Source organism: Bos grunniens, chromosome 1, assembly GCF_055505025.1.
Source record: "Bos grunniens cultivar Pamir isolate PY7600 chromosome 1, Bosgru_T2T1.0, whole genome shotgun sequence".
NCBI classification, from domain to species: Eukaryota; Metazoa; Chordata; class Mammalia; order Artiodactyla; family Bovidae; genus Bos; species Bos grunniens.
The window spans coordinates 98,878,616-98,906,011 of NC_141165.1; the positions used below are offsets into that span (position 1 = coordinate 98,878,616).

At 37.9% G+C, this 27,396-nt stretch overlaps 1 protein-coding gene across 1 annotated transcript in view; it reads right to left on the reverse strand.

The window, feature by feature from the left end:
• Positions 1 to 27,396, reverse strand: part of ATP6V1A (ATPase H+ transporting V1 subunit A) — a 60,493-nt gene that overhangs the window by 30,787 nt on the left and 2,310 nt on the right. The gene's annotated exons all lie outside the window — the stretch shown is intronic.

Genomic DNA, 27,396 nt, shown 5'->3' on the forward strand with positions numbered 1-27,396 from the left:
CTTCCCCAACTACTCCTTACCTTTATCATGCTGCATAAACATGGAACTCTGTTATTACGCAAAACACACGCACATTCTGTCTCCGGGTCTTTGTACACACTATTCCCCTCGTCTGGAGTACTCTTCACCTGGATGTCAGCTCCTATACCTCCTGCAGGTCTTCACTCAAATATCCCACACTCTGAGAGGCCTTTTTGCCTATCTGCCCATCTATTTAAAATTGAAACATACCTCCCTCCTTCCCTACTTTATTTTTTACCATCTAACAAATTATATCTTATGTTTAAAAAAAAATGTTTAAACGTATAATCTATTTTTAAAATGTTTCTGTGATCATCCCTACCTCCCCCCACCCCTCGCCTTTAGCAGAATACAGAACAGTTTAGGAAATTTAGTTCAATTTATCTAGTTTAAGATGCACAACCTGAAAGACCCAAACAGTGTACTGAGTCCAAAGAGAAAACTAGTTACAGATCCCAGAGCAGAAAGTTTCCTTGTAACTGCTGGTCTAACTTATTATAGACAATTTAATAAAGGAAATAAAATACATGCAGAGATAAAAAGCTACATAATGTCTCCTAACAACCTTAAAGAAAAGGTCACAGATCAATAGATAATAAAGTACCAAATAATATGCATTTATTTACTAAAAGTTCAAAGATTAGCAAAGGAAAAGGAGGCTCGCAAAGGCATACCAGGTGGAGAAATAACAAGAACAAAAGAAGGGAAATAAAAATTTCAGGAGAGTTCATGGACCAGCCTGACTGCAATAAAAAACTGCACTGCAACAGTGAGAAATAAGGATTCAAAGGTAGAGATTAATTTGTGGGTCTAGAGATGAATGCCTAGTGGACTTTATCCTACAAACAACAGGGAACAACCAAAGATTGTTACGAGAAGAATGATGTTTAATCAATCTAACATTAAGAGGAGAGGGGAAGCAGGCATGGTGAGAAGTTAAAAAGCTCTGGAAATAGTATGGGTTGCGTCTATGTTTTACCAGAGCTGTCACCAGATCCTTGCTCAAAATCAACCAACCCCTCCCTTGAACAGGAACTAACATATCTTTAATCACAGGGTCTGGACACAAAGGAAGCTATAGGGAGAGAAAAACAAAAAATTGGATATCAAAAAACTGAAATCAAGATGGTGATGAATCTGATCTTCAAAAGACCCTAAATCTCTTTCTACAGTGATTTTTTTTACTACATTGGTGTACAAAATGACACTCCTACCTGCAGCCATGAAGGGAAGTCACCGACCAAAAGCCAGAAAGGTGGTGGTGTCTGTTTCCAGGAAAACCTTGCCTTTTTCCCAGAAAACTAATGCATATACTTCCCCATGATTAGTCTTACTCCTCTCCCTATTATCTTTATTCCTTAAAAGCAAATCCCTCTTGCCATTAAGGGGACAATTTGACTACTGAACTAAGTTCCCACTTCTCCATTCTCTGGCCACTGAATAAAGATTGTGTTGCTTCCGTTCCGCTTTGGTTTCATTTTTTGGCTGCCGGAACATGAAAGGGGGGAAAAAAAAACCTTCCCCATGGAGGCAGAGGGCCTCAGGGGGCTACAGCATGAGCAGGGTACATACAACTTAATTTGGTAACAAATGGACTCAATTCATTAACTGTTTACCAAGCTCTTACCAAGGAAAAGGTACTGTGTTAAACTTAGGGAATAAAGATTGTGAATAAAACGAGATTTCACTAGCTGTAAACAACTGTACCATAAAGCAAGACTACTTAAGTGTTCAAATGATAATACACAAGGAGCAGAGGAGAAACTGATTCAGTTGTGGGAAAAGTGTAAACCAATGGGGATGAGTTGGAGGAACCAGTAACTGGAAAGTAAGCTTCAAGGCTGAGTTGAGTCCAGAAAGAAAGAATACAGAATGAGAGGAAAATCAAATCCTGAGCCTCGGGGATTCATTCAGGCAGGGTAGACTAATGTTTTCCAGTCTTTCTGGAGCCACTGAAGGATCACTACAGAATCCTACATTTCTTGGAACATGATCTGTAATCCATTAACCAAGGTGGCTTTCCTGGTAGCTCAGCTGGTAAAGAATTCGCCTGCACTGCAGACCTGGGTTCGATCCCTGGGTTGGGAAGATCCCCTGGAGAAGGGAATGGCTATCCACTCCAGTATTCTGGCCCGGAGAATTCTATGGTCTGTATAGTCCATGGGGACGCAAAGAGTCAGACATGACTGAGTAACTTCCACCTTCAACCAAGATGGACCAAAGCAGAGACATTACTTTGCCGACAAAGGTTTGTCTAGTCAAAGTTACTGGTTTTTCTAGTAGTCATGTATGGATGTGAGAGTTGGACCATAGAGAAGGCTGAGCACCAAAGAATTGATGCTTTTGAACTGTGGTATTGGAGAAGACTCTTGAGAGTCCCTTGGACAGCAAGGAGATCAACAGTCAATCCTAAAGGAAATCAATCCTGAATATTCATTGGAAGGACTGATGCTGAAGCTGAAACTCCAATACTTTGGCCACCTGATGCGAAGAACTGGAAGAGACCCTGATGCTGGGAAAGACTGAAGGCAGGAGGAGAAGGGGATGACAGAGGGCTAGATGGCTGGATGGTATCACCAACTCAATGGACATGAGTTTGAGCAAGCTCTGGGAGATGGTGAAGGACAGGGAAGCCTGCCGTGTTGCAGTCCATGGGGTTGCAAACAGTTAGACATGACAGAGCAAATGAACAAGAACAACAAACCAAGGTGTCAAGCAATTTGGGAGGGGAGTGTAACAGTAAAGTCATTAACAGTGGAATTCTGGTTTGATACTCTTGGTGCTTTCAGAAAGGGGATGGTGGACAGAGCTAACAGGGAAGAATTAAAGAGTGATTAAAGAAACAAGCAAGAGTAAAAACAAAGATCAAAACCACATGGCAATAAAGGAGACCTTCCAAGTGAGAAGGATATGAGCAAAGGGGCAAGATAAGTACCAATACCTTAAAGACGATAAAAGATGGGGATAGATAAGAGACTATCATCACTTTGGTCATTTATTGGAAAAGATGAAGTTAGTGCATAAGTCATTGGAAATCATGAAAAAATATTTATTATAGTCACATATGTTAGCATAAAAGAATCAAGGATTTTGGATTCTATAGGAAAGTTATATTGGAGGAAGGGAAGTTGAGGGAGGAAGTAAAGAAAAGGGGAAACTGGTTTGTTAGGATCTTCCAGCCTCCTAAAGATACAGAAGGGATTGTTGAGTAAGGAGGAATGGGACTGCAAAAGCCTAGAATTAAATTTTAAAAGACGGAAGTTTTTCTAGAAACTACTTAGATAAGAGAAAAACAAAGTTTAAAGATAAGCATTTATTTGGGAGATGGGTTAGGCAAAGGCTTTGAAGTAGTGAACAAGCAAAGGAAGTCAAATTTTAATCTACAGAACATCAAAGATTTTCAAAGTCAGAAGAGAAATTTATAACAATACAGTCTAACTTCTTCCTCAAATATGGTTATTTCCTATGATACATGGTCATCTGCCTTTTAAAGTGGAAATAGCATGAAATACTGAGTCACGCTTAGGAAAGATCCTAATTCTACCAGTGACACGCGGCAGGAGATCTTGGACAAATCAGAATCTCTTTGTATCTTCCCTTGACGTATCCCCTACCCTGGGCTTATGACTAAATTACAGTTTTGTAAAAAATGTTCCTTGTGAGATGTAAAATGCTTACAAAACTCTCATAAATAATACCTATTATTTAAAAAGGGCTTCAAATTTTAAAACACTATTCTATTTTTAAAAATCTTCTCTAAGAGAGTTGCTTTGTATCCAACCTAAATCTATTAACACTTTCTCATAACTTGTACCCTCTGGCCCTGTTTCTTCCAACTACTGTAGCCACACAGAGTATACTCCCTCTCCTAGGAAATTCTCTTTAGTGTCTTCAACTGTCCCTGAAAGGACAGCCTTTTTCAGCTCCTTCTCCCCTGAGGCTATACCCTGTTCTCAAGTATTTTACAATGTCAATGTTTCTTTTAAAACAGAACAAATAAAACTAAAAACTATATTCTAAATGTCATATGAGTAACTCTTCAAGAGTACCACTTTATCTATTCTGGCTGCTTCTTTTTATTGAGAAACAAAGACCAAGGCTTTGAGTCAGACAAATTGAGTTTGAAGTTAAAAACTGTGCCCTCAAGTAAATCAAATTCTTTCAACCTTTTGAGACTCATTTGTAAAATCTGCTGGGATTGCTGTGAAGCACCAAACAGTAAGCATAAGAGAAAATACTGATGACTACTAACTCTATTCTGTTAGTGTAAGTTAATATTGCCTAATTGAATTGTGAACTTCCAGATGTTCAAGCTGGTTTCAGAAAAGGCACAGGAACCACAGATCAAATTGCCAACATCTGCTGGATCATGGAAAAAGCAAGAAACTTCCAGAAAAGCATCTATTTCTACTTACTGACTATGCCAAAGCCTTTGACTGTGTGGATCACAATAAACTGTGGAAAATTCTTCAAGAGATGGGAATACCAGACCACCTGATCTGCCTCTTGAGAAATCTGTATGCAGATCAGGAAGCAACAGTTAGAACTGGACATGGAACAACAGACTGGTTCCAAATAGGAAAAAGAGTTCGTCAAGGCTGTATATTGTCACCCTGTTTATTTAACTTCTATGCAGAGTACATCATGAGAAACGCTGGACTGGAAGAAACACAGGCTGGAATCAAGACTGCCAGGAGAAATATCAATAACCTCAGATATGCAGATGACACTACTGTTATCGCAGAAAGTGAAGAAGAACTAAAAAGCCTCTTGATGAAAGTGAAAGTGGAGAGTGAAAAAGTTGGCTTAAAGCTCAACATTCAGAAAACAAAGATCATGGCATCCGATCCTACCACTTCATGGGAAAGAGATGGGAAACAGTGGAAACAGTGTCAGGCTTTATTTTTTTGGGCTCCAAAATCACTACAGATGGTGACTGCAGCCATGGAATTAAAAGACGCTTACTCCTTGGAAGGAAAGTTATGACCAACCTAGATAGCATATTTAAAAGCAGAGACATTACCTTGCCAACAAAGGTTCGTTTAGTCAAGGCTATGGTTTTTCCTGTGGTCATGTATGGATGAGAGAGTTGGACTGTGAAGAAGGCTGAGCGCTGAAGAATTGATGCTTTTGAACTGTGGTGATGGAGAAGACTCTGGAGAGTCCCTTGGACTGCAAGGAGATCCAACCAGTCCATTCTGAAGGAGATCAGCCCTGGGATTTCTTTGGAAGGAATGATGCTAAAGCTGGAACTCCAGTACTTTGGGCACCTCATGCAAAGAGTTGACTCATTGGAAAAGACTCTGATGCTGGGAGGGATTGGGGGCAAGAGGAGAAGGGGATGACAGAGGATGAGATGGCTGGATGGCATCACTGACTCGATGGACGTGAGTCTCAGTGAACTCCGGGAGTTGGTGATGGACAGGGAGGCCTGGCGTGCTGTGATTCATGGGGTCGCAAAGAGTCGGACATGACTGAGCGACTGATCTGATCTGATCTGATATGCCAAGTGCAGATTACAGATTGAAAATACAATGGAGTAAGACACAATCTCTTCCCCAAGGAGTTTCTAGCCTGGTGGGATAAAAGCAAACATAGTTATATTAAGTTGACAAAGGTACTCTCATAGGAGCAACACAGAGAGATTTAGAAGTGTATAAAGCAGAGGATCTAACCTAAACTTGGGCAGGACAAGATGACTTAGAGGATAATAAACTGAAACTTGAAAGATGATTAAGGAGACATTAGAGCATACAGTAGAACTTTCTTACAGGTGCTTCAAATCTCCTAGGGGTCACGAAGGTGTTCTGAAATGTTTATGAGGCAATAATGGTATCTGTTCTGATTTTTAAAATATAGGTATTTACAACTTTTCCCTTTAAACAATGAGAGCCTCGAAATGTATGAGCAGTCATTTGTGGAAATCAAATGAGTCTGTTCATGATTCAGCTGCCTTGTGGATTTATTACTCAGTTGGATAATTCTAGCCACCATAGGAAACCGATGATTCTCTAGTTTTCAACTTTAGTTTTAGGCATATGTTGTTTAATTTACACCAAAGACAGCAGGCATTAAGAACACTGACATCAAACTAATAAGAAAATCAAGTCTTAGGTGATAATTCTATGTATTTTCTTAGGTACACTTTTTACCAGATCCACAAATTTGCATTCATCTGATTAATATTATATCAAATTAAGATGATCCTATTTTTAAACAAATCAGTGTTTACAACAGCCAAGATACGGAAGCAACCTAAGTGCCCATTAATAGATGAATGGGTAAAGAAGGCAGCGTACGCATAAATAATTGAACATTGTTGTTTTTCAGTTGTTAAGTCCTGTCTGACTTTTGTGACCCCATGGACTGTAGCCTGCTAGGCTACTCTGTCCATGGGATTACCCTAGCAAGAATACTGGAGTGGTCTGCCATTTCCTTTTCCAAGGGATGAACCTGCATCTCCTGCACTGGCAGGCAGATTCTCTACCACTGAGCTCCCTGGGAAGCCCTACCACTTTCCTCAGCCATAAGAAAGAAGAAAATCTTGCCACTGAGCCTAGAGGATATTATTCTTAATGAAATAAGTCAGACGGAAAAAATACCAATACTGTCTGAGTTCTCAAATGTGTAACCTTAAAAACAAAGCAAATGAAGAAAGATTAATAAGACACATGTAGAGTCACGGATACAGACAGGTAGCTGCCTTATGCACCAGACTTCCTTCTACACATCTGATTTAAGAGAACCCAAATATTTAAACAATGAGTAAGCTGAATAATTGGTCCCTGGATAACTGAAGTTTAAGACTCACACTTGAAGCACTACAATTTTTGGCTTGTTTTCTTGAAATGGAAAAAACAATACGAAAGTGGATTTAGAAAGCAGGGCCCATATGACAGTTCTCAGGTTAAGTCAAGCAATTAGTATAGAGTTCAGGTTTCCATACAACTGAAGTCTTAGTTTCTAAAAGGAACTTGCTCCTCCTCCTCCAACATAAACCTTAGATAGAGCCCATCACCAGTAGTCACAGGGGAAAAGTCTAAGGTACTATTTGCTGATACTGGAAAATGTTTCCTTGCTCCAGAAGTTTCAGGCTCCAACCTCTTAACAGTTAAGCACTTGGAGAAACTTTCAAGGATTCAGTTCAGTTGCTCAGTCGTGTCCGACTCTTTGCGACCCCATGAATCGCAGCATGCCAGGCCTCCCTGTCTATCAACAACTCCCGGAGTTCACTCAAACTCATGTCCATCGAGTTGGTGATGCCATCCAGCCATATCATCCTCTGTCGTCCCCTTATCCTCCTGCCCCCAATCCCTCCCAGCATCAGAGTCTTTTCCAATGAGTCAACTCTTGGCATGAGGTGGCCAAAGTACTGGAGTTTCAGCTTTAGCATCATTCCTTCCAAAGAAATCCCAGGGCTGATCTCCTTCAGAATGGACTGGTTGGATCTCCTTGCAGTCCAAGGGACTCTCAAGAGTCTTCTCCAACACCACAGTTCAAAAGCATCAATTCTTCAGCGCTCAGCCTTCTTCACAGTCCAACTCTCACATCCATACATGACTACTTGAAAAACCATAGCCTTGACTAGACGAACCTTTGTTGGCAAAGTAATGTCTCTGCTTTTCAATATGCTACCTAGGTTGGTCATAACTTTCCTTCCAAGGAGTAAGTGTCTTTTAATTTCATGGCTGCAATCACCATTTGCAGTGATTTTGGAGCCCAAAAAAATAAAGCCTGACACTGTTTCCACTGTTTGCCCATCTATCTGCCATGAAGAGATGGGATCAGATGCCATGATCTTAGTTTTCTGAATGTTGAGCTTTAAGCCAACTTTTTCACTCTCCTCTTTCACTCTCATCAAGAGGCTTTTTAGTTCCTCTTCATTTTCTGCCATAAGGGTGATGTCATCTGCATATCTGAGGTTATTGATACTTCTCCCGGCAATCTTGATTTCAGCTTGTGCTTCTTCCAGCCCAGTGTTTCTCATGATGTACTCTGCATATAAGTTAAATAAGCAGGGTGACAATATACAGCTTGATGTACTCCTTTTCCTGTTTGGAACTAGTCTGTTGCTCCATGTCCAGTTCTAACTGTTGCTTCCTGACCTGCATATAGGTTTTCCAAGAGGCTTAGTCCAAGGTAATAGACTCTCCTGAACATTAAAATTTGTAATTCTGCAGCTGATGTAAGGATACACATACATACAGATAGATAGAGACTATAATTCTAAAGCTTTTTCACCAAAGTACCCCAACTGCAGAAAAACAAGTAAACACTAAATAAATAAATATCCTCCCACCATTTCCCCAGAATCTTGACAGATAATAGGATATTATAGCAGTCAACTGTAATCGGGGAAATTCTTTGTATGCTCTTGTATATCCTCTTAATCCAAACAAGTTTTGCCCTCTCCTTCATGATATACATGTATGTTTTACAAGAAAAAGATAGAAGTACTTCCTTTCCACAAATAAAATAAAAATGATAAATTAGGCAGACATATTGACTTCATCACTGAATAGGGCAAAGCACATAGCAGTTTAATAAACATGGCCATATAACATACTAATTTGTATCCATTAATCACCCATCATTATTATCTATGAAAAGAGTGAAAATTAAAAACTCCACTAAAATCTGCTTCACTACTGAATGCTTATGTCTTTCTGTAAAAAAGCATGGGCTTTTAAAGACGTTTTAAGATAAAAATCTCCCAAAACAGTTCAACTTTGCCATAAGCAAACTATACTGCAAGTTAGATTATACTGTAAATTAATCTTATGCCAAATCACCATAAGATCCAAGCAATTATGATGCAATTTAATGCTACATCAAGTTTTATATGCTGTCATAACTCCTTTCTAATACAGTATGCAATTATTACTGTTGCTTTCAATTGTTTAAAAAATAAAAGTGTGATATTTACTTTAAAAACTGTTGCTTTCGTGAAAACAATGTGGTTATGTGCCTGCGCTCACAGAGAATAAACTCAATGATTATATTCTAAACAATGACTTTAGCTGTTGGACTCCTGTTTTAAGGATAAAAAAAAAATGCAATTAAAACCAATATTCTAATAGCCACAAACTGAAACAGTACCCCTCCCCCGTACTGGTGAAAGATTTAAAAAAAAAAGTCACGCTGTAGACAGGGAAAAATCCAGCTAGCACAGGCAACCATCCGACATAATGAGTCATCAGCCTCCCTCCTACACTGCAGAACACTGCAGTGGCAAATCACAACACCAGAGGCCCGTTCCCTTCCTTCTGTCTCACAAGATGCCTTACAAATTGCTGCTGGTTAATACACAACACTGAGTGACTTCATTATCCCAGAAATGGTTTTAGTACCAGTCTTGGATGATACAGGTACTGGGGGCAAGAGTGAAGTGTTATGTAAAAGATAATATCAAGGTTCCAAGGCAATATTTTATTTATATACAAAATCCTTCACTGATACTGGGGTACTTCATTAATAGTGTAACACTTAGAAAAATACATTCTACCCAACTGAAGATTATTTCTTTTTGAAGATGAAGAAAAGCAAATACTTATTTTCATACACAGTCTATCTTCCTGGGACAAGGCATCAAGATCCTGTTTAATATTTTCATGCTTGCAGAACTGGTACAATTCCAGCTAATAATATTACCTTATATTTATATAGTACAAAAATTAATTTTGTGAAGCACCTTTCTATTCATTTTATTTAACCTACCTACTGAACAGTGCCATTAGAAAGGCTTATGTGGCAGGTTACTATTGCCACATTAGTTCCCCCTTTTTATCTTGTGATAGCAAAACCTTAAATATCAAGGTATTATTCCAGTATCCTTGGCAATGACTGGTTTGGAAACGAGCATGAAACAATGTTCTCACCAGTAAGAGGTAGGGCAAAGTCTACTGGGGACCTTCTGGGAATGATTTCTGATTTCTTTGTTCTTTTAAAAGACATAGGCCATGAGAAACACTCCCTTGGAATATGGCAGCCCACTCTGGTCACCTGTATGGGATAGGCAGCCCTTTTCGGACCTTGAAGGAAGCAAATTTAAGCAGACAGTCCGCCTTGCTAAGAACGGCAAAACTAAAAGGCAGAGAGCATCTAGGTCCTTGTTTTCTTTCTTGGTCCACTAAATCTAACAACATAACAGAAAGGAGAGGGTTTCAAGAATAAATATTTTTGTACGATATATACATTTCAATGTGCTATTTTTTTTAAAAAAATAGGCCAAAAGGTTAAGAATAAAGGCAAATATAAGGTCATTATGTAACTAGCTTATAAAAATTAGTGAGATGGATTACAGGAAATATGCAGGCACAAGTGGGAATCAGAATAGAGAAGTACAGAATGATCACAGATGGCAAACTGGACTAACAGAATTGGGAACGAGTTCTTCCTACCACAGTGAAATCTTTTGAGTGCACAAACACATACAGTATCCCTCCAATTACCAAAATACAACGAACCCTGTATAAGAAATAGAAACGGTAAAAGCTCCAGTGGACAAGTAGCTGGATGGAGAATTCAAAATGTATCCACTACATACGTTTATGGTTTGATGACAAGCTTATCCATAAATAACCTTTATAGCATTTCTAGAAATAATCACAGATTCCTTTCACTTCAAAATTTTACAAATAAAATTGGGCTGAGTGTGATATTCTGTATTAACCAGAATAACAGAATACTGTATTTAGTGTATAAGTTCTATGGTATGAATTTATAGGTTAGAATCTTATGACCAATGGTAAAACTGTCATACAAACAGATTGCCTGCCTTCAAGGAGTATATTTATCATTTTTTTTTCCCCTCCCTTCCCTCCACATTGCACATCAGTAACTCAATTAAATGTTCTGAAATTAAAAACACATATGAACTACTACTTGTTATGCACATATCACACTCCAGACATTGTGCTAAAAAAGAAACACATTTCATTTAACCCTTAACAACAGTTGTAGGAGGCAGGTATTGTTTGATTAGGAAAACAGGTTTTGAGACTTCAGCAACCCACTCAAGATGAGAGCTACGGACTGGAGATTACTACCAAATAATTCAAAAGACCTTATTTTAGCCAGTAACTTTAACCTTTATTACCTTAAAAAAATAGGCTTCTCTGGTGGCTCAGTCGGTAAAGAATTTGCCTGCAATGCAGGAGACCTGGGTTCAATCCCTGGGTTGGGAAGATCCCCAGAGGAGGGCATGGCAACCCACTCCAGTATTCTTACCTGGAGAATCCCATGGACAGAGGAGCTTGGCAAGCTACAGACCATGGGGTCACACAGAGTTGGACACAACTGAATGACTAATTGGAGAAGGAAATGGCAACCCACGCCAGTATTCTTGCCTAGAGAATCCCATAGACAGAGGAGCCTGGTGGGCTGCTGTCCATGGGGTCGCACAGAGTCAGACACAACTGAAGCAACTTAGCATGCATTGGAGAAGGAAATGGCAACCCACTCCAGTATTCTTGGCTGGAGAATCCCAGGGACAGAGGCGCCTGGTGGGCTGCCATCTGTGGGGTTGCACAGAGTCGGACACGACTGAAGTGACTTAGCAGCAGCAGCAGCAGAGTGACTAATACTTTCACCTTAAAGAACAGCCTGGGATGCCTCTTTTCCACTATTAACGAACTCTATATTAGAATAGCAAAAGGGAGATGAAAAAGACATGACAGAACAGACCATTCATAAACTAAAGAGCAAGTAGAACAACCGAAAATCAACTGTTCCTAGAATATCCATCTTCTAAAGAATAATGCATAATGCTATATTAAAGCCTAGGTTTATAACACAAACATAAATAACAGTAAAAAAAAAAAAAACTGCAAAGTAAATGGGCATATTTGGAAATAACAATACTAATGAAAACAGACCCAACACAATTTTGCTACAGGAAATAGTAGTAGAAATTTTCTGGTTAATCGGTTGTCATAAATTTGGAATAAAAAAGTTATCTAAACAATACCTGAGAAATTCCTCTTATTCCTATTTCTAAAATAAAACTTACTAAACAGTTAAAAGTTATAGTGAAGCTAACATTAATATCCCATAAGGCTTCTAAGTGAACTTTTAGAATATTTCTTGGTTTCAAGTTACAAAGAAAAAAACATCACTCATTTCATACCTTAACTTACCAAGAATGTAAACAGCTGAAAAGATAGCTAAATGATACAAACAGTAAAGAAAACAAGCATTTATTATGTTGTTGCTGTTGTTTAGTTATTAAATCGCGTTCGACTCTTTGGACCATAGCCTGCAGGCTCCTTTGTCCATGGGATTTCCAGGGCAAGAATGCTGGAGTGGGTTGCCATTTCCTTCTCCAGAGAATCTTCCCAACCTAGGGATCAAACTCTGGTCTCTTGCATTGGCAGGTGGGTTCTTTACCACTGAGACACCAGGGAAGCCCATTTATTATGTACTTTTCCTTTATTTCCAGAAGCAATATACTTATAGCTTAAAAAATACCTAAAGAAAATCCTCACAACTTGAATACTGTTGACCCTGATCTTATTTCCTCTCCATTTTTTTACATAACTATAATCAATACTATAATACAACTTTACATATTGTTAATAAGTATCATTTTAAACTGTGTAATATTCCATTAAATGTATACCACAGTTTAACAATCTTCTTTAAACTACAGTAGTCCACTTTTTGTTACTTGTATTTTTTACAGCTTCCCATTTTTTGCTATTTTTATTTTTTACATTTTGCTAATATATGTTCATTCACAACTCACTGACTAGGTGAAGCCAAGGTAAGGCAACCAACTAAGGATCCATACTAATACTCTTAGGCTGCTGTCTCATAAGGGCAGGTCTTACACACACACTCTTGCCTAGAAGTAATACCATATTTCATCTAATCTAAGACACCATCAATTATAATATATTCAAGAACTACTAAAACCCTACATATTAAACTATGGCACATCAGAAACTGCAGGACAGACACTAATTTCAAAACTGTAAGATATGGGCGGGGGGAATATGTCCTAGGAATGATAATATATGGTATTAGAACTAAATTCGGAGAAGGCAATGGCACCCCACTCCAGTACACTTGCCTGGAAAATGCCATGGATGGAGGAGCCTGGTGGGCTGCAGTCCATGGAGTCTCTAAGAGTCGGACACGACTGAGCAACTTCACTTTCACTTCTCACTTTCATGCACTGGAGAAGGAAATGGCAACCCACTCCAGTGTTCTTGCCTGGAGAATCCCAGGGACGGGGAAGCCTGGTGGGCTGCCGTCTATGGGGTCGCACAGAGTCAGACACGACTGAAGCGACTTAGTAGCAGCAGCAGAACTAAATATAGCACAATAATGTTTATATATAAAGAGGTCAGACTTGCCAACCTTCATTGGAATAAAGACCTAAGAAATAGAAAAATAAGATCTCTATATGCTAGAAACAGTACAAGATTCTACACACTGCAAGTGAACTTTGTATAGTCTTACTGACTCAATTTATGTATAGTTAAAAGTTATTATAAAGTATATAAAGTGAAGTCGCTCAGTTGTGTCCAACTCTTTACTAAAAGTTATTACTAATACTTTCGACTACTGTAGATTTAAAGTGACAGATCATTAAAGAGCTACACTCTAAGAATACAGAAAATAGACAAGAAAAAAGGAAAAAAACGCAAAAAAGGGAAAAAGTAGACAAGACTTTATGAATTGTTAATGGCAATTAAAATGACCTACAACCATCAAAGGTCAACTTGGGTTTATTATTTTGTAAGAAATGTCGGAAGCAATTTGGCAATACGTAACAAGGCCTTTAAAAATGTTCAAACCTTTTTATTTGTAAACTGTACTTCTCGAAATATCTTTGCTATGTAGATAAGGATTTATCTATATGTGTGTGTTTGTTTATTTTTGGTGCTGCATTACCTGGCTTATAGGATCTTAGTTTCCTGATCAGGGGCTGAAGCCAGGGCACTCAGCAGTGAGAGCGTGGCATCCTAACCAATGAACCACCAGGGAATTCCCTATGTGTTTAATACTACAAAAGTGAACGACTAGAACTACCTTTAAAATCCAATAATGATAAAAAATGAAGTATTAGTGTATTTCAAATCCTAGTCCTCCTTCCCAGAAGTATTTAATAATAATAATGAAATTTCTTGGGTTAAATGGTTTAAACTCCAAGCTCACAGTGCCAAGGGCTCTCCGTAGCAAACTCTTCTGAATGGATTCTTAACTTTTGTGGGTTCCGAGTACTGCGATGGCTCTTCAGGTTTTGGATAGATTTTCTCAGATACACTGCCTAAGAAGTGCCTTTAATTAATTTTTTTTTAATTCAAACAGTCTTGCATGACAACTATCCCTTTCAAAAGCAGTCAACCCAGAAATTTTATTACTTAAAAAAAAAAAAAAAAAAAACTATTGCTCCAAACACCTAGAAACTTCTCTTAAAAACTGCCTAAAATTATTGTGATACCAACTTTTCTGAATGTTAATGAGAAATTCCCTTGATTGCTTTGCCAAGAAAACATATCATGAGCAAGCCAAATATAAGCAATGCATGTGTTTGAGAATGACATACACAGGAGGAGTCAGCATCAGCAGTACTGCAATAAAAATGCTACTACACATGCGTTATGAAATCATGATTACATATTCAAATTGATCTGTCCTGGCATTTATTTCATGGGTGAGATGGAAGAGAAAGAAGATTTACAAACTATCCAAAGACTCATTAAAACTCAGTGTTTACAAGGAAGTAAGTAACTGGGCTTCCCTGGTGGCTCAGACGGTAAAGAATCTGCCTGCAATGTGGGAGACCTGGGTTTGATTCCTGGGTTGGGAAGATCCCTTGGAGGAGGGCATAGTATTAAATAGTAATACCAGGTAATCCCACTCCAGTATTCTTGCCTGGAGAATCCCATGGACAGAGGAGCCTGGCGGGCTAGAGTCGGACACGACAGACAGACTAAGCACATCACCCTAAATTGATTAACCTCCAACTTAAGAATTCATAAAATCTCTGCAATTAAAATATGACCGAAAGCATAAACTGAGGATAAAACAGGAAAAGAACCCTGCTTAATAGAGGTGAAAAAACATAGTCTGGATTTAAAGATACGATGGATGCTTTCAACGGTATGGTTTGCTAAGGATTTTACCTCCAGTTTCCCATGGTATGTGCCCCAGCCTTCAGTACTGCTCTTCTGAAGCACTTGCCACTGCTGTAATTAAAAATCTGTGAACAGAATTGTTCTTGGATCTCCCTACTGCCAGACCGGAAGTGTGAGGAAAACAGAGACCACGTCTCCTTTGTTCACTGAGTACCCCAGTTAGATAGTAAAGCACATAGAAGGCAATTACTAAATACTGTTCAGAGACAGTACTGGCAAAGGTGTGTGGGAAATAGCCACCCACATTCACTGAATGAAAAGTGATACATCTCCTTTAAAAGGCACTGCATACACATTTTGGCCTAATGTTCAACGGCCAAGGTTTTAAAAATCAGTATTTACCTGAGGCCAAAGCTGAAGCCAAATATCACCGTTACAGAACTAGAATGACTTTTTGATGTAAAAGAACAAAAATGTTTATTAAAAGTTTAAAATGTTACAGCTTTAGGTGGTTACTTTGTTTGATGCTATGAACTCTAGAACACCAAATAATTCTACAAAGAATAGATACAATTTTATCCCCACTATTTTGCCTGGCATTACTATTTAAAATTTTAGAAACAAATATGAGCTCAAAAAGGCTATACAACTACACACAGAAATGGACAACTGACTTGTGATGAAAGTGGAAAGGCAATTCAGTGGAGAAAGTATAGTTTTTTAACAAGTGGTGGTAAAACAAATCAATGTGTAAATGCAAAAACAGGATACTTCAAACCATACCTTGTGCCATAAGCAAAAATAAACTAAAAATGTATGGCAGATTGAAATGTAAAACCTTAAACTACAAAACTTCCTTTGTGACCCTGGATTAGGTAGATTTACTGGCTACAACACTGAAAGCAAAACCCATATAAGAACAAATTGGTAAATTGTATTTCATAAAAGTAACAAACGCCTGCTCTTCAAGAAAAGTTGTTAGAACTGAAAGACAAGTTATAGACTGGGAGAAAATATTTGCAAAGCATAAATCTGATAGAGGACTCATACCTAAGCCATAAAAAGAACTCCTAAAACTCAGTAAGAAAACTCACAATTAAAATGATGGGCAAAAGATCTGAAGATATACTGCACAAAGAAAATATATGAGCGGCAAATAAATACATGAAAATATGCTTAATACTAGGAAAATGCAAAGGAAATAACAACGAAATGCCATCTAGCAGGATGGCTAAAATTTTTAAAGACTGACCACAGGAAGTGTTTGGTAAGGATGCAGAACTAGAACTTTCATGTACTGCTGCTAGGAATGTAAAATGTACAACCACTATGAAAAGCAATTTGGCAGTTTCTTACAGACCTAAGCATACACCTATCATATGACCTAGTCTTTCTATCCTTGGCATTTATCCATGAAAAATAAAAGCTCGTGTCCAAACAAAGACTTTTACATGGAAGCTCATAGTCACTGTATTCACAATAGCCAGAAAGCAGAAACACAACCCAAATATCCATTAACAAGTGAAAGGATAAACAAATTACGGCATTTGTGTTATACACTGAATGTTGTTGTTGCTATTTAGTTGCTAAGTCGTGTCTGACTTTTTTCAGACCCCATGGACTGTAGCCCACCAGGCTCCTCAGTCCGTGGGATTTCCCAGGCAAGCCTGGATTGGGTTGCCACTCCCGTCTCCAGGGTTTCTTCCTGTCCCTGACCAAATGCACGTCTCCTGTGTCTCCTGCACTGGCAGGTGGATTCTTTACCAGGTGATTCTTTCTGAATCACCTGTGAATACAGTGAACGTGCTGTGCTGTGTGCTTAGTCACTCAGTTGTGTCCAGCTCTTTGTGATCCCATGGTCTGCAGCCAGCCAGGCTCCTCTGTCCATGGGGATTCTCCAGAAAAGAATACTAGAGTGGGTTGCCATGCCTTCCTCCAGAGGATCTTCCCAACCAGGGATCAAACCCTGGTCTCCCGCATTGCAGGCAGATTCTTTACCAGTTGACCCAAGATGGAAGCCCAAGAATACTGGAGTGGGTAGCCTATCCCTTCTCCAGGGGACCTTCCTGATCCAGGAATTGAACCAGGGTCTCCTGCATTGCAGGTGGATTCTATACCAGCTTAACTACCAGGGAAGCCCAATACAGTGAATACTCAATAATTAAAAAAAAAAAATGAATTGGGCCTCCTTGGTGGCTCAGTGGTAAAGAATTCACCTGCCAATGCAGGAGACACCGGTTTGATTCCTGGTCCAGGAAGCTCCTACATGCTGTGGAGCAACTAAGCCTGTGTGCCACAACTGCTGAGCCTGTGCTCTAGAGCCCAAGAGCCACAACTTCTGAAGCCTTCGCACCCAATAGCCCGGGCTGTGCAACAAGAGAAGCCACAGCAGAGAAGTCTGCCCAAAGCAACTAGAGAGAAGCCCTGGCTCTCCGCAACTAGAGAAAAGCTCATGCAGCGATGAAGACCCAGCACAGATCAAAAGAAAAAAAAAAAAGAAATGAATCACTGAAGCCTATAAAACAGGCAGAACTAACCCGCAGTGATAGAAAAGAGATCAGTGGTCCTTGTGGACAAGCAGCGGGGAGGTATGGAAGGGAGAGATCACCAACAGGCAGGAGGAAATTTCTTTTGAAGGTGATGAACATGTTCACTACACTGATTGTAGTGACAGTTTCATGGCTGTATACATATACCAAAATGTCAAACAGTACATTTGAAATACATGCAATTATGTCAATTATACCTCAGTAACACTTAAAAAAAAATAAAAGCACAAAGTATTGACAATATGACTCCTGTAAGGGCATAATGCTTACACAGAATACATTGTATTCACTTTTGTTTTTACTTGTTAGCTAACAGTAATTAAAGGCCATATGGCCTATACTAAGAAGAGAACCTTAACCCTGGGAATATTGTAGATGGGACAGCTGGGAACAACCAAATGGGCTTTTGCCTGTTTTGAACCAACTTATGTGGCTCCTGATAAGGTTGTGTGGGTACTCACTTGTCCATTTGAGTTTAGCAAATCATGGGACTTTCCATAGTCCCTTAAGAACTCAGGAGTTTATTAGTCAGAAATGCCTCTAAAGTACTTACTCATTTATGTTTCAGATCAAAGCTTAATGACAGTATCTTTGGTGAGGATTTAGGAAAAGAACCCTATGTTGAACTATTAAGCCGTGAGGCATAGAAGGGTCTGTCTTCTAAAACTCAGGCTAAACTCTAGTATTTTGCATATCAAAGTTGCTATAATGCAATAACTCATTTGGAGAGTGAAAGTGGAGGGAGTTATCATCTGTTGTTTTATTCTACTCTGAGATAGAAATAATTTACAATAAAGTTTACAAAATCGTTTACAATAAAGAATTAATAGTCTGTTTATCTTCGCCTGTTTATAAGTGTTTCCCCCACTCTCCTTACCCAACAGTATCTTTGGGTGAGGATGAGATCATATTTAAAACACGCACAAATAACAATAGAAGGTACTATTAATCTATTCAAGCACTGTAGGTGTGCCAAGTTGGGACTTGAGCATCCTGTATCTTAAGTGTTTACTCTGGATTATACTAAAGAGTCTTGTGTCACTTAGCCTATTCCTTGGATTAATAAGACGTATTTTTCTCCTTCTTGAAACAAATGAAAGAGGACACTGAAGAGAAGCATGTTATATTCAAAATAATCTGTGGATATTGTAACTCATCTTAATAAAGTCTCTCACTGCCTAAACCAAGGACTGGGACTTATAGAGTCCAGTTAGTCCATTTTTCACAAGAAAAGATACAGTTACTCTTACACTTAGCTAGTTATCACACTCTCAGTGTTCATATTAAATTGGCAATCTGATGCCCTAGGTTTTATTTGAGAGCTCTAACAAAATTGTTTTGGTACATAAAATCAGCAACTTTCACAATTATTAACAACTGTAGTATGCCTTTCTTTTAATACTTTACATTCAAACTTCAACTGATAGAATTTCAATGTATGAGACACATAAATAGCACTTTAAATTATATTTACAACACTTACCATTCTTCGAGAGTAACAAGTCACGACATTTGTCAGACCTTGTTCTCCTACTGACACTGTTATACTGATTAGATATGATGGTAACCTATGCCATTACATGATGGTAGGTCACATGTAATTCGGGGACGCTAAAAATGTTAAAGGCATTTAGCTATTCAGCTTCCCAAAGACTCAAGCTAAACGGCAGATTCTGGCCAAATACTGAAGACAAATCTGACCTTCAGAGCCTCCCTAAATGCAAGAATGATTTGGCAATACCCACCGAAATTCAAAATGTACATACTGTTTGACTTACCTCTTTAATTTTCAGGAAGTTACTTTATCTACTAACAAAATATCTATTACAGCACTATTTCTTACAGCAAAAAAAAAAAAGGAATGTCCATTAATATGGATAAAACAGTAAACATCACTTGTGGTAGTATGAGAGGTTGTAGTGTTAAGGCAGTAATCTGGAAAAAGACTCTCTTTTTCTCCAGAGTTCTATTACTTATGAACTGTGTGACACTGATGGGCATTTAATCACTCAAGGTCTAAACTGCCTCATTTGTTAAATGAGGATTAAAACAATACCTAGTCTCCTAAGGTGGCTGTGAGCTTTGCATGACTTAACTGAAGAAAAGTGCCCAACTCAGGAGTAAATTATCAATAAATGTTACATAGGATGATGATGGTACTTTAGTACAACTGAGTACTAGAGGATTATTAAAAAGAATGAGGCATCTTTAACTGTATCAATGTGGAAAAATCTCCAAGGTAGTATTAAATGAAAAATGTAATGCCCAGAATAATATGATCAGATGCTACCTTTGTGAACAAAAAGAGTAAGGATGAAGAGGGAGAAAACGCACATATGTATGAATCTATAATTTTTACTGTATTTGTACATGTATCACCCATTCAACTTAATTAAAAATATTGATTGATTAGATGTGTGCTAAAACAACTAAACCGGGGGTAAAATTACTATATAGATCTAATTAGATAAGCAAAGAGCATAGTAACTAAATAATAATGGCAAACATGCATATAGCTCTTATCATATACCAGTAATTCTAATCACTTTTCTTATTCATTTAATCCTCATAACGCTTAATGAAATAACTATACTCCTAATATCCTTATTGTAGAGCTAAGAAAATGCAATACAGGAAGATAAACTTCCCAGGATTTGAGCCAGTCTGGCTTCAGTACCTACACACCTAACTTCCTTGCTAGCTGTACTGCCTCTCAATACTACTCTAAGATTACTTTTATTGATTTTTGGTTGCGTTGGGTCTTCGTTGCTGTGAGCAGGCTTTCCCTAGTTGCAGCAAGCTAGGGCTTGCTGTACACAGGCTTCTTATGGTGGTGGGTGGCTTCTCTTGTTGGGCAACACTGGCCTAGGGCGCTCGGGCTTCAGTAGTTGGGGTTTGTGGCCTCCAGAGCACAGGCTCAATAGTTGTGGAGCATGGGCTTAGCTGATCCTCAGAATGTGGGAATTTTCCTGGACCACGGAGGATTGGCAGGCAGATTCTTATACACTGCACCACCAGCAAGTCCTAAAATTACTTTTTATTTATATATATCCCAACTCTTTCCAAAAAGAATTTGTACATTCCTCAAAAATGAAAAACAGAACTCCCATATGATCCAACAATTTCACCCTTGGCTTTTTTTTTTTTTTGAAGAAAGTAAAAACATTGATTAGAAAAGATATATGCACCCCACTGTTCTTTGCAGTATTACTGATGATTGCCCAATTACAGAAGCAACCAAGTACCCATCAACAGATGAAAGGACAAAGATCATGTGGGATACACATACAATGGAATATTTCTCAGCGATAAAAAAGAATGAAATCTTGCTATTTGCAACAACATAGACATGGATGCTTTCAACATGTAACAAATCTCACTCTAAACCAGCTGCTGTTTTCTATTATGACTTTGAATGACATATTAATTTCAGACTCTCAAAAGGACTGAAATCAAGTACAAGATTAGTTATTAGTTAAAATTACTTTTAATTTTGCTTTACAGGCAACCTTGTTGGAAGCTTTCTTAAGGACAGTTAATCTTCCACCTAGTTTTTTTACTCACCAAAACCCAAATGTGGACTTCTCCTTATGCTGTCATATGATTACATCACATGACGGACTCCATACTTCTGCAATATGCTCTATTACCCCCAAAGAAGAAACCATTTCTGGAAGACTTAATAGTCACCCGAAAATAAAATTTTATAATGCCTATCACTTTCATATGCATTTTTTATGCACCTTCTTATTGGGTGCCCATGGGTTATCATATACAAAATTAAGGAGAGTTTATGGAATTATCAGTGTAATTTATACACTTTCCCCACAGATACTTAAGTAAATAAGACAAAAACAATTTCAGACAATTGACATTTCTGGCAATCCCAAACAGCGGGACTGCTGGATGGAAGAATATGTATTTTTAATATTAACAGATATTGCCTGACTGTTTACTAAAAAAAAAAAAAACTCACAAAACTCTGACAATTTACATCTCCACTAGCATTTTGAGAAAATCCTTTATCACACATCTCTGCTACCAGTAGGTTTATCGCTTAATTTTTACTAATCAGAAAAAAATTTCACTATTATAATATTATAATATATAATAATTAATATTAATAATACTATTATAATTACACTTTTTTCGTAAGTTTGCAGAATGCTTCAATTTTCTTGAAGTTCTGGTCATATGCTTTACCCATGTTTCTGTTGTGTGCACTTTTAACTCTTCAACTGTTATGCATATTTCAATTTTCTTAAATCTATCTTCTATTTTTGCCATTGAAATATTCATTTCTGTGTTCTCACATTCCTATGTTTACTTCCATGACTTTCAGATTACCTATATTGGTTTAAAAGATGATTACTACATTTAGATTGTAAATATAAAAAAAAAAATTTAGGAACTAACATTTTTAATATTTTAAATATTTAAGTTTTTAATCCATCTTGAAATTGGTTTCTGCATATGCTACAAAGTACTGGCTCAATTTAATTTCTTCCAGACAGATAAGCTGTGTCAGTTATACTTACTACTTATGCCCCTTTTCCCCCACTGGACTAAAATATCACCTTGTCATATACTAAATTCCTTTATATTCTGGGTTTACTTCTGCTTTTTAAAATTCTGCTGAACTTACAAAGGCCTAAAAGTATACCTTCACCTATAAACTTAAATAACATATTCATTATCTAGATAAGTTGAAACATTTTCACTTAAAGATATTCAAGTAACTAAGAAGAAATCATCATTTAAATGGCTCAATTCTCCATATCAAATTAAAAAATTTTTGCTGCTCAAAGCAATTAACTGTAATTGGAGAAACTCAAAACATATAATAAATTTAAAATCTTTCTTAAAACTCTTAATCTATAGATAATTATTTATTTTGCTGAATTTTCATCATCTTTTTCACATATGTATATACAATCATTACTACAGTTTCTGAATCATGCCCTTTCTTCATTTTTATAAATGTTTTCTAATGTAATCAGTCTTCTCTACTTTATTTTTAAATAAACACTATAAGAATTAAATTAAGAAATAATTACAAACATAAAGTCTGGTTAGTTTTCATTGCTCAAGCACAGGTGGAGCTCTTCTGCAATATATCATGCATGGCATGTTGTTGATATAATTTTTTAAAATGTTTGTCAACAAAAGAACAATAGTTTCCACAAATAGTATTAAAATTCAAAATTGAAATTTTTTGTAGTAGCTAGTCGTAATATTAAGGGCTTGCCAAGTGGCTCAGTGGTAAAGAATCTGCCTGCTCACGCAGGGGATGCAGGAGATTGGGGTTTGATCCCTGGGTCAGGAAGATTCCCAGAAGAGGAAAGGGCAACCCACTCCAGTATTCTTGCCTGGAATATCCCATGGACACAGAAGCCTGGTGAGCTACAGTCCATGCATTCATAAAGAGTTGGACATGACTGAGCTGAGCGACTCAGCATGCACTCGCAGTCACAATACTGACACCAAGAAAACAGCAAAAAAAAATCATTAGGCTAAATCTCTAAATACTTATGAAATACTATCAATTTTTGAAAACTAACTGCAGTTGTGAAATTCATTAAATGGAGCTAACTATGAACAAATATAAAGGCGAGTTTAAAATAAATTAATCATTAGATAATTTTATTCACATAGTAACTAATTACAAACATGACTTTAATAGCTTCAGGTAACAAGATTTATTACAATGAAAATATACATCTATTTCAGCTGACTATAAATATACAAAAAAGATCTTCATGACTTAGATAATCACGATGGTGTGATCACTGACCTGGAGCCAGACATCCTGGAATGTGAAGTCAAGTGGGCCTTAGAAAGCATCACTAGGAACAAAGCTAGGGGAGGTGATGGAATACCAGTTGAGCTATTCCAAATCCTCAAAGAGGATGCTGTGAAAGTGCTGCACTCAATATGCCAGCAAATTTGGAAAACTCAGCAGTGGCCACAGGACTGGAAAAGGTCAGTTTTCATTCCAATCCCAAAGAAAGGCAATTTCAGAGAATGCTCAAACTACCGCACAATTGCACTCATCTCACACGCTAGTAAAGTAATGCTTAAAATTTTCCAAGCCAGGCTTCAGCAATATGTGAACCGTGAACTTCCTGATGTTCAAGCTGGTTTTAGAAAAGGCAGAGGAACCAGAGATAAAATTGCCAACATCTGCTGGATAATGGAAAAAGCAAGAAACTTCCAGAAAAACATCTATTTCTGCTTTATTGACTATGCCAAAGCCTTTGACTGTGTGGATCACAATAGACTGTGGAAAATTCTTCAAGAGATGGGAATACCAGACCACCTGACCTGTCTCTTGAGAAACCTGTATGCAGATCAGGAAGCAACAGTTAGAACTGGACATGGAACAACAGACTAGTTCCAAATAGGAAAAGGAGTACGTCAAGACTGTATATTGTCACCCTGTTTGTTTAACTTATGTGCAGAGTACATCATGAGAAACACTGGACTGGAAGAAACACAAGCTGGAATCAAGACTGCCAGGAGAAATATCAATAACCTCAGATATGCAGATGACACCACCCTTATGGCAGAAAGTGAAGAGGAACTCAAAAGCCTCTTGAAGGTGAAAGTGGAGAGTGAAAAAGTTGGCTTAAAGCTCAACATTCAGAAAATGAAGATCATGGCATCCGGTCCCACCACTTCATGGGAAAGAGATGGGGAAACAGTGGAAACAGTGTCAGACTTTATTTTTCTGGGCTCCAAAATCACTACAGATGGTGACTGCAGCCATGAAATTAAAAGACGCTTACTCCTTGGAAGGAAAGTTATGACCAATCTAGATAGCATATTCAAAAGCAGAGACATTACCTTGCCAACAAAGGTTCATCTAGTCAAGGCTATGGTTTTTCCAGTGGTCATGTATGGATATGAGAGTTGGACTGTGAAGAAGGCTAAGCGCCGAAGAATTGATGCTTTTGAACTGTGGTGTTGGAGAAGACTCTTGAGAGTCCCTTGGACTACAAGGAGATCCAACCAGTCCATTCTGAAGGAGATCAGCCCTGGGATTTCTTTGGAAGGAATGATGCTAAAGCTGAAACTCCAGTACTTTGGCCACCTCATGCGAAGAGTCAACTCATTGGAAAAGACTCTGATGCTGGGAGGGATTGGGGGCAAGAGGAGAAGGGGACGACAGAGGATGAGATGGCTGGATGGCATCACTGACTCGATGGACGTGAGTCTGAGTGAACTCCGGGAGTTGGTGATGGACAGGGAGGCCTGGTGTGCTGTGATTCATGGGGTCGCAAAGAGTCGGACACGACTGAGCGACTGATCTGATCTGATAAATATACACACTATGTCTATGTGTTTACTATATATATGTAATATGTATATACTATATGATAAAAGAATACACTTATATAAACCAAAGTCACTTTCAGTTCATAGCAGGAAACAAAAACATAGTAGCTTTTAAAGTCTCTATGGAAAAATGTAAAATATAGTTACTCATCGTAATTTTTTTCACTATAATAGAAAACTTGACATTAAAGAGAATATTCAATAATCTCTTCATAAAATCTTTCCTTAGAAGAAATGAGTTATTTTTTTTAGGATTAAGGTGAAACATAAACTTATGCTAGCTACATTTCAATTACTATTTAATTTACTGATATTTTCCAATATAAAAATAAGATTAAAAAAATTTAGAATAAAGGACAGAAATTTAAAATATAAGCACAAACTCAAAAGTCCCTCCTGTACAGGTTGAGATAATTTTAATACATTTTTATAAGAATTTAGAAATAAATACCTCTTTAAACTGATTTCACATATTAATGATCACAACCTCTGGAAAATCTTTATACAGAAAATACTGTCATTGCAGTTGCCAAAATAATGGGCTTTATGTTGATATTTCTTAGCTTCTATTAATAAATCTGTTTTAGGGATTCCCTGGTGGTCCAGTGGTTAACAATTCACTTTGTAATGCAGGGACATGGGTTTGATCCCTGATCCAGGAAGATCCCACATGCTTCGAGGTAACTGTGCTTACGTGCCGCAGCTTCCGAAGGTGGTATGTCTGGAGCCAGTGCTCTACAACAAGAGAAACCACCACCACAAGTCTGCAACTAAAGAATAGCCCCATCTCACCACAATTAGAGAAAAACCCGCACAGCACGAAGACCCAGTGCAGCCAAAAAAAAAAAAAAAAAAGATAATTAAAGAAATAATAAAATGTTTTAGAATCTTTGCTAGAGGTACATTTTTTTTGCTATTAGTAATAGCCTTATTTCAAAGTTTACTCCTTTCTCCATATCCCAAACTTGTTGCCTAATTTTATAGGGTATCTAAAAGTCTCCTTTAGAAATTCAGTATGTACAAATTGTTATTGTTCAGTTGCTAAGTCGTATCCAACTCTTTGCAACCCCATGAACTGCAGCACACCAAGCTTCCCTGTCCTTCACTATCTCCCTGAGTTTGCTCAAATTCATGTCCATTGAGTCAGTGATGCCATACTAACATCTCATCCTCTGTTGCCCCCTTCTCCTCTTGCCCTCAATCTTTCCCAGCATGGGCTCCACAGGGGACGGCGACTAGATATCAGTAAAATTAATTTTTAAAATGTACAAAGTATCTACTAAGCCCTGTGCATTCATGATCTAATTTAACAGTATCTATAGCATAGATTCAGAGAAGGCGATGGCACCCCACTCCAGTACTCTAGCCTGGAGAATCCCATGGACAGAGGAGCCTGGTGGGCTGCCGTCTATGGGGTCGCACAGAGTCGGACACGACTGAAGTGACTTAGCAGCACAGCATAGATTTAAACATGAGGAAATTTAAGCTTAGATTAAGCAAACTGTCCAAGGTCACACAGCTTAAACATGTGGTAAGGCCAGAACTTGAACCCAGGTCTATACGATCAAGAAATCTATTCTTGTAAAGTTTGTACAATCTTGCTTCACATTTAAATACCACTTAGTTTTAAAAAAAACTTTCACATAGATTATTTAGGGTTTCTCTAATTTGAAATCTTAATACCCTTGACAGAAAGGTCCTAAACATCAAACCCAAAGCCCCCAATCCCAACTTTTCTAAAAAGCATATAACTAAAGTGGCAGTGCTGAAGGATGATCTACTGACTTTTAGTCTAGCGCTATAGCACATGTAGCTTTCAGTGCCCCCTTTTACATTAAATACAACTCACCCCACTCTCCTTCCCTCCCATATCATCCAAACACATTACAAACATATATGCTGTGAAAGTAAGTTGGTCACTATGTTAATAAAGACATATTATTATGTCTGAGGTTTATATCTATTCTACTGACCATGATTTTCATAGCTGCTATTGACAATTTATACTTGAAAGCTAGTATCTAGTGTATTACCTTAGAAGGCATTATGATCTGCAGGAATTTTAAAACTAGTTCAATCTCCCTGTCCAGTTATCTCATACACAGTCAATAAACAATTCATTGAATGCCCATCTACTTCATCATCCAGGAGCTAAAGACCAAGAGTAGGGACACTGTCCTTGAATTCCTAGGAGTTGTATAGTTTACTAAGGTACAGCCTAACAAACAGTAATTAAAAACAATGTTCTGGAGGTGAAAATAGAAGAATATTGTGCAGTATTCTACAGAAGTGAGTGCCTAGCTCTGCCCACAGAGGAAGAAAGCATTCTTGGTGCTGGCCATAACCTATAAAGATAGTGACATATAAGCAAGACTTCAGAGTAAGCATACAAGAGCTGTTGG